Source organism: Triticum dicoccoides, chromosome 5B, assembly GCF_002162155.2.
Source record: "Triticum dicoccoides isolate Atlit2015 ecotype Zavitan chromosome 5B, WEW_v2.0, whole genome shotgun sequence".
Classification (NCBI taxonomy): Eukaryota; Viridiplantae; Streptophyta; class Magnoliopsida; order Poales; family Poaceae; genus Triticum; species Triticum dicoccoides.
In genome coordinates, this window is record NC_041389.1 from 529758319 (window position 1) to 529770885 (window position 12567).

Below are 12567 nucleotides of genomic sequence, written 5' to 3' on the forward strand. Positions count from 1 at the left end.
CCTTGAGTGTAATATACGATTGTACCAAAGTTTCAAATGGGTAGGCAATCATTCGATGACTAGACAAAAGCTGGAATGGGGGTTTGAACAACGAGAATAACATGGTGTTTGATTCTAGGATGATTAATGGTATAACATTTAGCTCATGAATCACATACGAAGCCAGGTGCAAAGGATACATTAGGATCCGGGTTGTAAAGAAGAGTCAAGTTTTGATCCAGTGGACCTGTGGGTTATGGGCCCACCATGTGGGTTGAAAGTAGGAAGGGTGGTGACATCTTGCACAGCCACGACAGGGAGGCATGTCAGTGAATAGCTTGTCAGCTATGCCGGCAACAATGTCGGTACCAAGGACGGGGAACGAAGAGAGCAATTTTCCTACTTGTTGAACGAGGCGAACCAATTCGCAAAGTTATCATCCATCGGTGGTTACCGGAATGTCATCAACAATAATAACAGGATCTTACAGACAGAGTGGTACAACAAGGTGCCTACCTAAGCAGGGAATTATCTCTACTTAGTTAAGTCAGATTTAGGAAAGATTAAACAAAAGAATGGAAAGGAAAACGCGATTATCAGATTAATTGGAAAGGCAAATTGTGATTACACACAATTATTAGGAGTATATCATTCCCATGTACAAGCAGAACATGGCATACAGGGTAGGAGAGCAAGAACCAAACCATTCAGATAAGAGGCAAGGATTAATCAAGATGTTACCCATACAACGGTGTTTGGATAACTGACCAAGAAACATTTAGCATCGCGCCTCTAATGTTCTTGTTGAAGAGTGGGGTATCATGGTCATGCTTTGAGGTAGCAATGATATGGTGTTTCAATCAAGGGCCAGACTTGGATATACAAAGGATTCATCAGGAACAACTTATAGAATAAGTCTCACAATTTCCTCATGGAAGAATGGTTAACCTTGCTAAGAAGGGAACTATAACAATAGGTCCTACGGCCAGGTGCGTTGGGCATGACATCATCTTATCGGGTCATATAAAATACCAATGTTATAACTCTTGGAAATATATTCTAACCATCATATCTGACCGAGATTCAGATTCGATTGGCGTCAGGATACCTGGGGCTCAGGATGCTTGAGAAGAAAAGGTGCAACACCAACTGACGAGATGACAATGTAAGATTCTCGGGAAATGACTATGGAAGTGAGTTCGAAGACAAGGATTCATCATCATTAAACCAAAGAGAGGATGAGGGGGTGGCTGATGGAATCAGCGGCAATTTATCGAGATTAACAAAAGATGGATTTCCACAATTATGTGAACAAGGAGATAACATTTGTCAGATCAAATGGTATAATGATGTATGCTCGAGGAAAACATACACAATTAAACATTGGTTGAAAGGTGCACTTGAATATGGGTTGGGTTGCACGACCAACCTCGGAATGGTGATTCAATAATCAATAGTCTAAGAATGAACGAGCGACCATTAACTTCAAAGCAAGAGGGTTGCTAGAAGGGCAGAATCCAAACAACACCGTTCACATGTTGGAAGCAACACGGGGACCAAGAAAGAATGGTGATGGTGAGAAGTGTCACTATACCAAGAATTCTTAAGAGGTGGAGTAATCCTCATGACATTCTTGATATAAAAGATGGTAATACTCCAAGGTAAAGAAGAAGAAATGCTGGATAGCAAGGAACTCAATGTATAACACAGAACACGAACAAGTTTGTGTTGGAGGGAAGGCAATAATGTGGTCGATGACAACACAAATCATCGAGGGCAAGGATGGTACTTCTCATCATGAATTCAATTGATATCCTGGAAGAGCTCAGAATGTTGATGATGATCATGACACAATTGTCGAGAGGTTTCATGAGGATATAATCGCTCATCGACGACATCAAGCAAAAGGAAGGATGGAGCGAAAAGTTATTGAAACCACGGATACGACACAAGCTCAGAATCAAGCTTGTTGTTTGAGGTGAACGGTTAGACAAGGAAGATCGACGTAAGCTTAGCTCATCATCGAAAGTTGTGCTCTGGGAATAAGGACCAGGTAGCACAGTTTAAGCTTTAACATGACGATGATGATGTAGCCAATCGGTTGGGAATGACATCAGCGAGTACAACTCGCAGGTAATAAGGATTACAAAGAGTAGTTGAACCGTAGAACGGACTCAATTCAGTTATCGATGTTTCGAGTGACAAACAACTCAAAGCCCGGAGAAAATTGGAATCACCAAGAAATAATAGTTGATGAAGAACTCACAAGAAGTTATGTAGTTCGGTGATATTCTCGAGATACCAGAGTGTAATACTCGACGACAGATCAAAGTAGAGGTTGGACCGGGGTATTGATCCACAGAAGACAAGTGCTTAAACTTGCGCGAGAAATGGGATCAAAGAAGAACATACGGTCGGAAGCACGATTGCAAAGGATCAATTCACCGATACCAAAGCATATGATATCAAGGAAATAGTTATTATTACAAGAAGCTTTCATGATAGGATCTACATCATGTCCATGGGCATGAACACAAAGTTCAAGGTCGACTCCCACTTCTCCAATGGATGACCATCCATTCACTTCTCGTTATCGAAGTTGTAGTGTTGAAAAGTTATCTGACGAAGCGGCAGTAGTGTATAACCCGTATAACTTTCGGGTTCACACAGATTAGGGAAGGCATAGGTTCAACCCAACGGGGCTTCTTAGGAACATATACCACGAACTTCAGAAGTAAATAACACAAGCTCAAAAGTAGAGCATGGTTGTCAAAGCAGAGGATACAATTTACCAAAGGCATTATGTATCCGAGAAAAGACTCACAAAGTTATTGAATACGAAGGACGTTGTCGGATAAAATCCAAAGGATCTGGTGGCCACAAAGGTTCTGGTGTGAGTATCGGCACACAACCAGAGGAAGAAAGAATGCAAGGAGATCAGTTTATAAGAACAACTGACTAATTCAAAGCTCAAATGCAAAGGTATTATGATTTACAAATCAAGGGATCAAAAGCAAAGCACTCTGATTAAGAATGGGTAAGTTGAGTAGACTTAGAAGTACGATTGACGGCAATTTGATTGGTTGAGAACCAGCTCATGTTCAGAATGACGTCTGAGCCAAAAAGATAATTTAGAAGGGTCGATTGATGATTGTGTGCATTCGCACACATGTTGAATCAATAGGATCAAAATGACAGTGTCAAAAGATACTAGTGAATATTGCTAGTGATATGGGAGCATCCATAATGTAAGCATACAAGTATTTGCGGAGCAATAGTTTGAAGAGGATGCTCAGAAGGTCGGATAGTATTACAGAGTATCTTATGAAGCATATGAACAACTGGGGATGAACGGATACTCAATAAGTGCGAGGAATTTTCAATAGGGGTATTCATGTGGTAAAGAACTGCAATGCAGTAAGCTTAAAGGATTTTCGGATCAACGGAGAGCAATTTAAGGCATCTTGTAATAACAAGAGCAACTGAGGATGAAGGTATGAACGACAATTGTAGGTAGTTATCCATAAGGGTATATCGGTGGTAGGGGATTGTAAAGTCGATGGGCACAAGGGTCTCGGAAAAACCTCGAAGAGTATCTTCGGAATCTTCTGGTGAAGCAGGCCATCATCTGGAATGAAGGGGCTCTCCGGGAGAAAGTATTTACGAGAACCTAGAGTTAGAGTTAGCAAAACCATTTAACCCGAATAGAAGAGAGATCAGAGTCCCAGAGCAAAGGCAAGGAATAAAAGATCCTAATACCACCCAATGTCGACATGGGCCCGTAAGGCACACAGCCATGTTAGTAAAAGTTTTGAAATGTCTAGACTCGACTTCGGCCAAGGAGTGTGGAAGGGGGATTCCTACAGGTAGTCGGCTCTGATACCAACTTGTGACGCCCCCGATTCAATCGTACACTAATCATACACGCAAATGTGTACAATCAAGATCAGGGACTCACGGGAAGATATCACAACACAACTCTACAAATAAAAAAATAAGTCATACAAGCATCATAATACAAGCCAGGGGCCTCGAGGGCTCGAATACAAGTGCTCGATCATAGACGAGTCAGCGGAAGAAACAATATCTGAGTACAGACATAAGTTAAACAAGTTTTCCTTAAGAAGGCTAGCACAAACTGGGATACAGATCGAAAGAGGCGCAGGCCTCCTGCCTGGGATCCTCCTAAACTACTCCTGGTCGTCGTCAGCGGCCTGCACGTAGTAATAGGCACCTCCAGTGTAGTAGGAGTCGTCGTCGACGGTGGCATCTGGCTTCTGGGCTCCAGCATCTGGTTGCGACAACCAGGTAGAAGGGAAAGGGGGAAAAGAGGGAGAAAAGCAACCGTGAGTACTCATCCAAAGTACTCGCAAGCAAGGATCTACACTACATATGCATGGGTATATGTGTAAAGAGGCAATATCGGTGGACTGAACTGTAGAATGCCAGAAAAAGAGGGGGATAGCTAGTCCTATCGAAGACTACGCTTCTGGCAGCCTCCGTCTTGCAGCATGTAGAAGAGAGTAGATTGAAGTCCTCCAAGTAGCATCGCATAGCATAATCCTACCCGGCGATCCTCCCCTCGTCACCCTGTGGAAAAGCGAGCACCGGGTTGTCTGTGGAACTTGTCTGGGTGTGTTTTATTAAGTATCCGGTTCTAGTTGTCATAAGGTCAAAGTACAACTCCGGGTCGTCCTTTTACCGAGGGACATGGCTATTAGAATAGATAAACTTCCCTGCAGGGGTGCACCACATAACCCAACACGCTCGATCCCATTTGGCCGGACAAACTTTCCTGGGTCATGCCCGGCCTTGGAAGATCAACACGTCGTGGCCCCACCTAGGCCTAACAGAGAGGTCAGCACGCCGGTCTAACTCCTATGGCGTAGGGGTCTGGGCCCATCGCCCATTGCACACCTGCACGTTGCATGGGCGGCCGAAAGCAGAACTAGCCCCCTTAATACAAGAGCAGGCTTACGTTCCAATCCGGCGCGCGCCGCTCAGTCGCTGACGTATGGAAGTCTTCGGCTGATACCACGACGTCGAGTGCCCATATCTTTCCTGCGTAGTTGGTTAGTGTGTATAGGCCAGTGGCCAGACTCAGATCAAATACCAAGATCTCGTTGAGCGTGTTATTATGAAGTAACCGCGAACGCCGACCAGGGCCAGGCCCACCTCTCGCCTAGGTGGTCTCAACCTGTCCTGTCGCTCCACCTCAAAGTAACAGTCGGGGGCCGTCGGGAACCCAGGCCCACCTCTACCGGGATGGAGCCACCTGTCCTTCCAGCCCCCACATCAGAATCACCTGCGGGTACTCAACGAGATGACCCGACTTTAGTCACCATCTGTATAGCATGTATGTATGTATAGTATAAACCCGTGATCACCTCCCAAGTGATCACGGCCCGATAGTATAGCAAGGCAGACTGACAAGAATGTAGGGCCAATGATGATAAACTAGCATCCTATACTAAACAATTAGGATTGCGGGTAAGGTATCAATGACTGTAGCAACAATGACAGGCTATGCATCAGAATAGGATTAACCGAAACAGCAACATGCTACACTACTCTAATGCAAGCAGTAGAGAGTAGAGTAGGCGATATCTGGTGATCAAAAGGGGGGCTTGCCTGGTTGCTCTGGCAAGGAGGGGTCGTCAACTCCGTAGTCGAACTGGGGGTCACCGACAGCCATCGGGGTCTATCGGAAAGAAGTAACGGAGGGGGAACACAATAAATAACAGAGCAATCAAAGCATCACAAAGCATAACATGGCAATATGCGGTGCTAGAGGTGACCTAACGTAGTAGGAGGTGTTACCGGTGAAGGGGGAAAACATCCGGGAATGTATCCCCGGTGTTTCACGATTTCGGACAGATGAACCGGAGGTGAAATGTTGCAGGGACGCATGGCAGACGAACGGGCTGCGTATTTGGATTCGTCTCGTCGTTCTGTGCAACTTTTATGTACAAAGTTTTTCCATCCGAGCTACGGTTTATTTTATATTAATTTTAAAAGCTTTAAAATTTATTCAATTATTTTAATTCAACATTATCCAGAATAGTGTATGCTGATGTCATGACGTCAGCAGTCAACAGGGCGTTAACTGGGTCAAACTGACGTGCGGGACCGGTCTGTCATAGATGCGTCAACCTAACTAACAGATTAGTTAGTTAACTAGGAGTTTAGTTAATGTTAAGCTAATTAAGCAAGTTTAATTAAGTTAATTAATTAATTAATTTTTAATTACTTCCTTTTGTTTTTATTCTTATTTTCGTTCTGGAAAAAGAGGGACACGGGTCCCAGGTGGCAGTGGCCCAAGGGGCTAAATGGGGCGCAGCCAACGGGCGCGGATGCCCGCTATCGGGCGAAGGCCGCAGCCCGGTGCGGCGGGGCACGCAGGGCCACAGCGAGTGGCACCGGCAGCGGTCAGGGCGGCGTCGAGCAGCAGGTGGTGGCGGCACGACGGGGCAGGGAGGTTGGGACCATGGAGGACGCTGGCGGTGGCCGGCAGAGTGTAGCGGGCGCGCGTGGGCGTGGGAGCAGAGCTCCAAGCGCGGCGGCGCTACGGACGGGAGCGACGAGCTGCGCGAGAGAAAGAGGCGGGGGTGAGGAGGCGGGGCGCGACCCTGGGTGGCCGCGGTCCAGGCAGGGTGCGAGCGATGGCTGTGGGTGCGGTGAGCCCCAGCCAGCGGTGATGCGGGCACGGCCGGTGCGTGCACGGGGTCGCGGTGACCGATAGGGGAACGGGCGGTGTTGCGACGTTGCAGTGGGAAGGGGACCTAGAGAGGGAGGGGGATTCTTTGCTCACCCCCGTTGCAGGGGATCTGAGGCGGCGAGGCTCGATGATGCGAGCTGGGGAGGAGGACGAGGACGACGAGTCGACGGGGAGGCAGGCCGGCGATGGCGTCCGACGAGGTCGAGGCAGCGGTGTCGCAGCGAGGCGGCACCGAGTCGAGGCCGCGGCTTCCGGCGGGTTGGTGACGAAGCTCCATGGCGTCGGGGGCGACGGGGTCACCGGGATCGGGGGGGCGAGCGCCCCGATCCAGATCGGGTCCTCAGGTGGGGAAAGAGAGCGAGGGGAGAGTGGGGAGAGCGATGGGGATCGTGCGCCCTCTCCTGTGACAGCGCTGGAGGGAGAGGGTGGGGATCGTGGGGGAAGTGGGGTGGGGCTCTAGGGTTTCGGGAGCAGTGGGGGGATATGGGCGCGGCTGATGGGCCGGCCTGGTGGCCTGCGGGGCCATGGCCCAGTGGGGGGAGGAGGCCTTTTCTCTTTCTTTCTTTTGTTTTGTTTTTTTTCTTTCTTTTATTTACTTTCTCTTCCGTTTTAATTCAATTTAAAATATTTATGCATTTTATAAAACTATGTCTTCTACACCATAATTACCTATGTAATATTTAGTAGAAACCGAACATTTTTATTTTAATGTTTGAAAACTTTTATTGTTTTCTTGTAATTAAATTTTGAATTTGTTTTGATTTTGAATTATCTAGAGTTTATCAACAGTAACCGAGGTGACATGGCATCATTAGCGGGGGATCACTGTAGCTTAATTATCCGGGCGTCACACTGTCTAGCCTAGGCCGTTTGATTTGAGCCATGCGCCCGTTGGATCCAAGCAAAAAAAAAACAAATCGCCCCAGCTTCTTCTTCCTTCCTCTGCGTACACGTACGCATCTAGCCGTCATGCATGAGCGAGGCCCCCGAACTCGAAGCACCACCCGGCTTGGACGCCCCCGACGCCGGTCACCGCCCTCGCCACCGGTTGTTGTCCTCGCCGTCAGTTGCCTCCTTCGCCGTGCGTCACTGCTCCTCCCAACCATCTCACTCGTTCGCAACTTCCGTTGTGGTCGGATCCCCCGCCAAACTTGGCCATGGCTGACACGGAGCCTCCGTCGGCAGCGGTTGAAGCTCCCCGCCCCCGCGGTTGCAGCATCTGGTGAACCACACCCCTCCGTCCTCGCCGTCGAGCTTGCCGCAGGCGTCGCCGTCTCTGCTGGCCTCCATTGACATGCATCGTACCTACAGAATTCCAGTGGTCGATTGAAGCAAAATCAAATAACACTTCCAGCAAACCAAACTTAGGTTCCAACAAAAACGACATGAAACATTTAAGAGCTCTGCAGCCGATGAAGCAAAAAATTACATATGTTCCAACAAAACAATACATCGGTTCCAGCAAAAACAAAATTTTGGTTCTGCAAAAAAGAAAAAAAGTCACCAAAAACGGCCACCCCCTTCTTGCAGCTCCCCTGGTCACCGGTTGTAGCTCCGGCGTACATGGTTGCAACTCCCGACATTTGAACGACGTTGGATGCAGCCCTCCTCGGCACTGGATGCAGGTTCCTCCGGCGAGGTGTCAACCTTGCAGCACATCCACAAGCTGGTTCTAGCAAATCGGGACACCGCTTCCAGCAAAAGTGAAAAAAGTTCATCAAATCAAATGAGGATGGTAGCAAAAAAGAAAAGGGTTGTAGCAAAAAATGTGTGGATCCAGCAAATAAAAAACCTGGTTGCACAACCCTCCGGCTCCAGCACAAACTCGTCGCCGCCGTGGCCGATTGCAGCTTGGTCATGGTGAACTAATGAAGCCCTGGCTATGGTTGCCATGGAGAGGGCGTGCGTCCAGTTGCCGGTGGACAAGGCAACGACCGCGCCCCTGGCTGTGGGCGGCCATGAAGAGGGGTGAATCCGGCACCGGTGATCCGCGCACGATTCAAAACCAGGTGCATCGAGTTGCCGGCGGCTATGGCGACGAGCGCGCCCCGGGATGCGAGTGGATGGGGAGGAAGACGTGAGTGGATAAGGAAGGGATGATCAGCGAAGGGATAAGAAAAAGAATCCACGCGTGTCGTGGGCGGTGCGTGGGCCCCAACAACCTCGCATTTGATCCCGTGTGTGCGCCTCGCTTCGATCGCTAAATACATCCAACGATCCGCGCGTGACCAGCCGAAACTTCGGCCGGTTCGCCGGCTATAAACGTTTCTCATATAACACATGAAGTACGACTGGGCTCCTATAGCGCGGGTAAGCCGTTCAGAGTCGCGCAAACGTTCCGGTGGGCTGACCCATATTCGTGAGCCATCACTAGCAACGTAGTGTATGTCATTTTTCTGGTTTGTTTTCTCGGACATTTTTTTTATTTATACATTTTATGTTTAAAACACTTTCCATATTTGTAAAAGCATTAAGAAATTTTTTGTTCATGAATTTCAATATTTTCTCCTGAATTGCAAAAGACTCTTAAATTTCAAAACATCTCAAATATGCTTAATTTTGTCTAAAATTTCATAAGTTTTAAGTAAATCTAAAAATTATTCCCAAATTTCAGAATAATATTCGAATTTATACAATTTTCAATATTTGAAAGTACCTAAATTCAAAAAATATTCAAGGATTTTTCAAAATGTTTACGAAACATTGGACGTATTCAAGATTTTTTTTAGTGAGTTCAACAACTGTTTTAGATGCCTTCTTCTCCTGGGCGTCGATTTGCTTCGCAGATCGCGGCCTCTTGCATCTCCTGATCTACACTGATAACTTCTCGGGCACTATTTCCATAAGCTCATGGGTTTCAAAAAATTGGTCTGTCAAGGCGCAGGCCTGGGGGCAACATGGAGATATGCTCATTGAGTCCCACCAGCGAATGTAGGAGTAAGAAGCTTTCGGCTCCCCCGAGGATTTGAATATATTTTTTTATGTATGAATGAGTTTGTAAGAATCTCTGTTACTTCATATATGGCCTTAGGCCTTTTTGTGAAAAATACGTTGATGGCAAGGGCGAGGGCGGGGCAAGTGTAAGTGATGGTTTTTGGCACATGGCGAAAAGGGGTTGGACACACATGCGACTTTGTTAGTGAGGCTTCAACAGGCTGAAGCCTACGCTCTAGAAAATGAATTTTATTTTGTACTACTACTCTTTCGTCCCAGCCCACTATCCCAACTGCCCAACCTCTAGGCTCTCAATCCAACATGGCACACAACCATCAACGAACACACAACACAATGACCCAAAATGAGTTCACACACGAACACCCAACACGCTCACGGGATCCAGCACTAGACCTAGCGAAGCCGACAGGAGTAGAGGCCAGCTGATTGTCGAAGCACCACGCCGCAGTGTGGCGCGAACCCAGCTAGAGTGGTGGCCTAGGGACAAGGGAGCCGGCGGGGGCAGCGATTTTTCGGAGCCTTGCACCGAGGCGTGGACGCAGCCACGATTCAAGCCACCAAGCGCCAATGACCAACCGTATTTCATTACCAAAGCAAATTGGCAACAAAAGGGAGCAATGCAAATCATATAGTAAAATTCAGAAAGACAAAGGATGGTAAATTTTGAGATTTTTCAAAAATTTCCAATAAATACTATATGTTCCTAGTAATAGTCTAGGTATTTTCGAGCTTATTGTGACCAAAGGATTAAAAAAATGTGTATATTTTGCTTGATAGATTCAAATTTTAGTCAAAATATGATATATTTTGAAAAACATCCACAAATATTCCATCAAATACTAAGTTCTAGTAGTAATATGAGAAAATTTGAGCTCGTTTGGACATTCTGGTTAGTAGGTAATTGCCAGTTTTTTCAGACATGCGTTTACTTTTCTCGCACTCAGCTTTGAGCCCATCCTCAACTTTCTTTCTAGATTTGCCATTGTGTGCGTGAGGTCGATGCATGATGCGTCGTTCCAAACTCCTCGAACATGGATTCATGTGTGATTGTGCGTAGGTGCGTCTATACCTCGCTCTTAGCGTCTGGGTGTCTTACATGCCTAGAATAGGCATGCCACACATTCTCTGCTTATAGAACATCACACATTGTTTTGTTTGGTTACAGACCACCTTGTTGTTTTAAAAATTACACCACACAATGTGTGCATGAGTAGAAAGAAACCAAATGCGAAAAATCCCCATATATAAAAAAGTAAAAAAGAGAAAATTAATCACTTATTGAAAGAACAAAAATGGTTGCACATATATTACTTGTAGATGCAATTTTGAATAAGTGTTCAATTTTTCTCAAAAATATATTCACATATTTCCATCAAAAAGGTGCATCACCAAAAATGCAATGAACAATTCTAAATACATACGAAACATTTTTGAAAACTACGTGAAGAACATGTCCTAAAACATCATGAACTTTTTCTAAATACATCATGAACATTTTATAAAAAACAATACATGGTGGGGACTTTTAAATAAAAGAGGAATAATGTATTAAATATGCTAAATTACAAGATTTTTTTAAAATATAATTTTTAAAATATGATACACATTTTTCCAAATACTCATGAATATTTTCTAATCCCACTGTAACATTTCAAAGTACAAGACGAGAATTATTTAGTACATGATAAACACTTTACTGCACACTAAACATATTTAAAGTAGACAATCTGTATTTTCTATATTTGAAACTAATTTTTATATTCACGATGTAACTTTTTTAATACATATGACCAAAGTATGAATCTGGAAGAAAAAAAATTGAAATAGGAAATAGAAAAGAAAAAGGGAAACAGCAAAAAAGAAATCTAAAATAAAAATACTAAACTGTACAATGACCATTTCCGGAATAAAGTCACAGAAAACAACATGGAAAACCATATGTAGAAAAAAGTTCAGGCAAGACCGCCCCCTCTCTTATGTTACTGGACCGGACAGATTGGAGGTTCCGTAAGCGAGCGTATGATGCTGGAAGTTGGAGCGACTGGGTATGTATAGCACAGGTGAAAATTTTGGATGCTCTCTATTAAAAGAACTTTATTAAGTTTTGAGAAACATGCAGGTTTTTAAACAAAAAATTATTTTCATTTTTTGTGAATTAAAAAAAATCAGAAATTTTTCTATTCGCCCTCCCCAAATATAACAAATATACCTGAATTTTGCAAAATGACCACAAGCTTAAATGTTTTTTCCCGAATGACTAAAACACATCAGTTTTCAAAATGTTGCTGATATTTTACAAAAGGTGAGTTTTAAAAAGGTTCACGGATATAAAAGTTTCTAAACATTTTATAGAAGTGTTTCCAAATTTGAAAAATATATCATGAATTTTAAATTATTTCACAATTTATTAAATTGTAAATGAATTCAAAAAATGGATCCGAATGTCCAAAATATTTGACGAAATGAAAACATGTACGCAAATTTTTAGAACGTCTCTGAATTTAAAATTTGTTTGAGAATTTTAAAAATGTTTGTGAATTTCGAAAATGTCCACAAATTTGTAAAATGGTTCGCAATTTGATAAAATGTTCCAGAATTACTTCAAAAATCTTGAATCTCAAAATGAAAAGGAATAAAAAGTGAATAAAAATAAAATAAGAAAAACGGGGAAAATGAAAAAAAATAGAAGAAGAATAAAAGGAAAACTCAGGGAAAGAGTGAAACCAAACGGGGGAAGTTCTGGAACCTACTTTCCCAAGGAAGAGGGAAGCATTCGACCGACCCAATATAGCATTGATTATGCTGTGCTGGGGTTGCGTGTTGGTAGCAACCCACACATGGAATAGAATTCTTGGGGCCATGGGCTCCTACAGTGCTTGTAGGGCGCTCGTAGTCGTGCAAATGCGCACCCCTCA

At 44.6% G+C, this 12567-nt stretch overlaps 1 long non-coding RNA gene across 1 annotated transcript; it reads right to left on the reverse strand.

Annotated features, from left to right (window-relative positions):
* Positions 1-7486: 7486 nt before the first annotated feature.
* On the reverse strand, positions 7487-8849 carry LOC119311374. Its single transcript, XR_005151023.1, has 2 exons — positions 8202-8849; positions 7487-8002 (listed from the first exon to the last, which is right to left on the reverse strand). It is a non-coding gene; the product is annotated as an uncharacterized LOC119311374 (long non-coding RNA).
* Positions 8850-12567: the final 3718 nt, after the last annotated feature.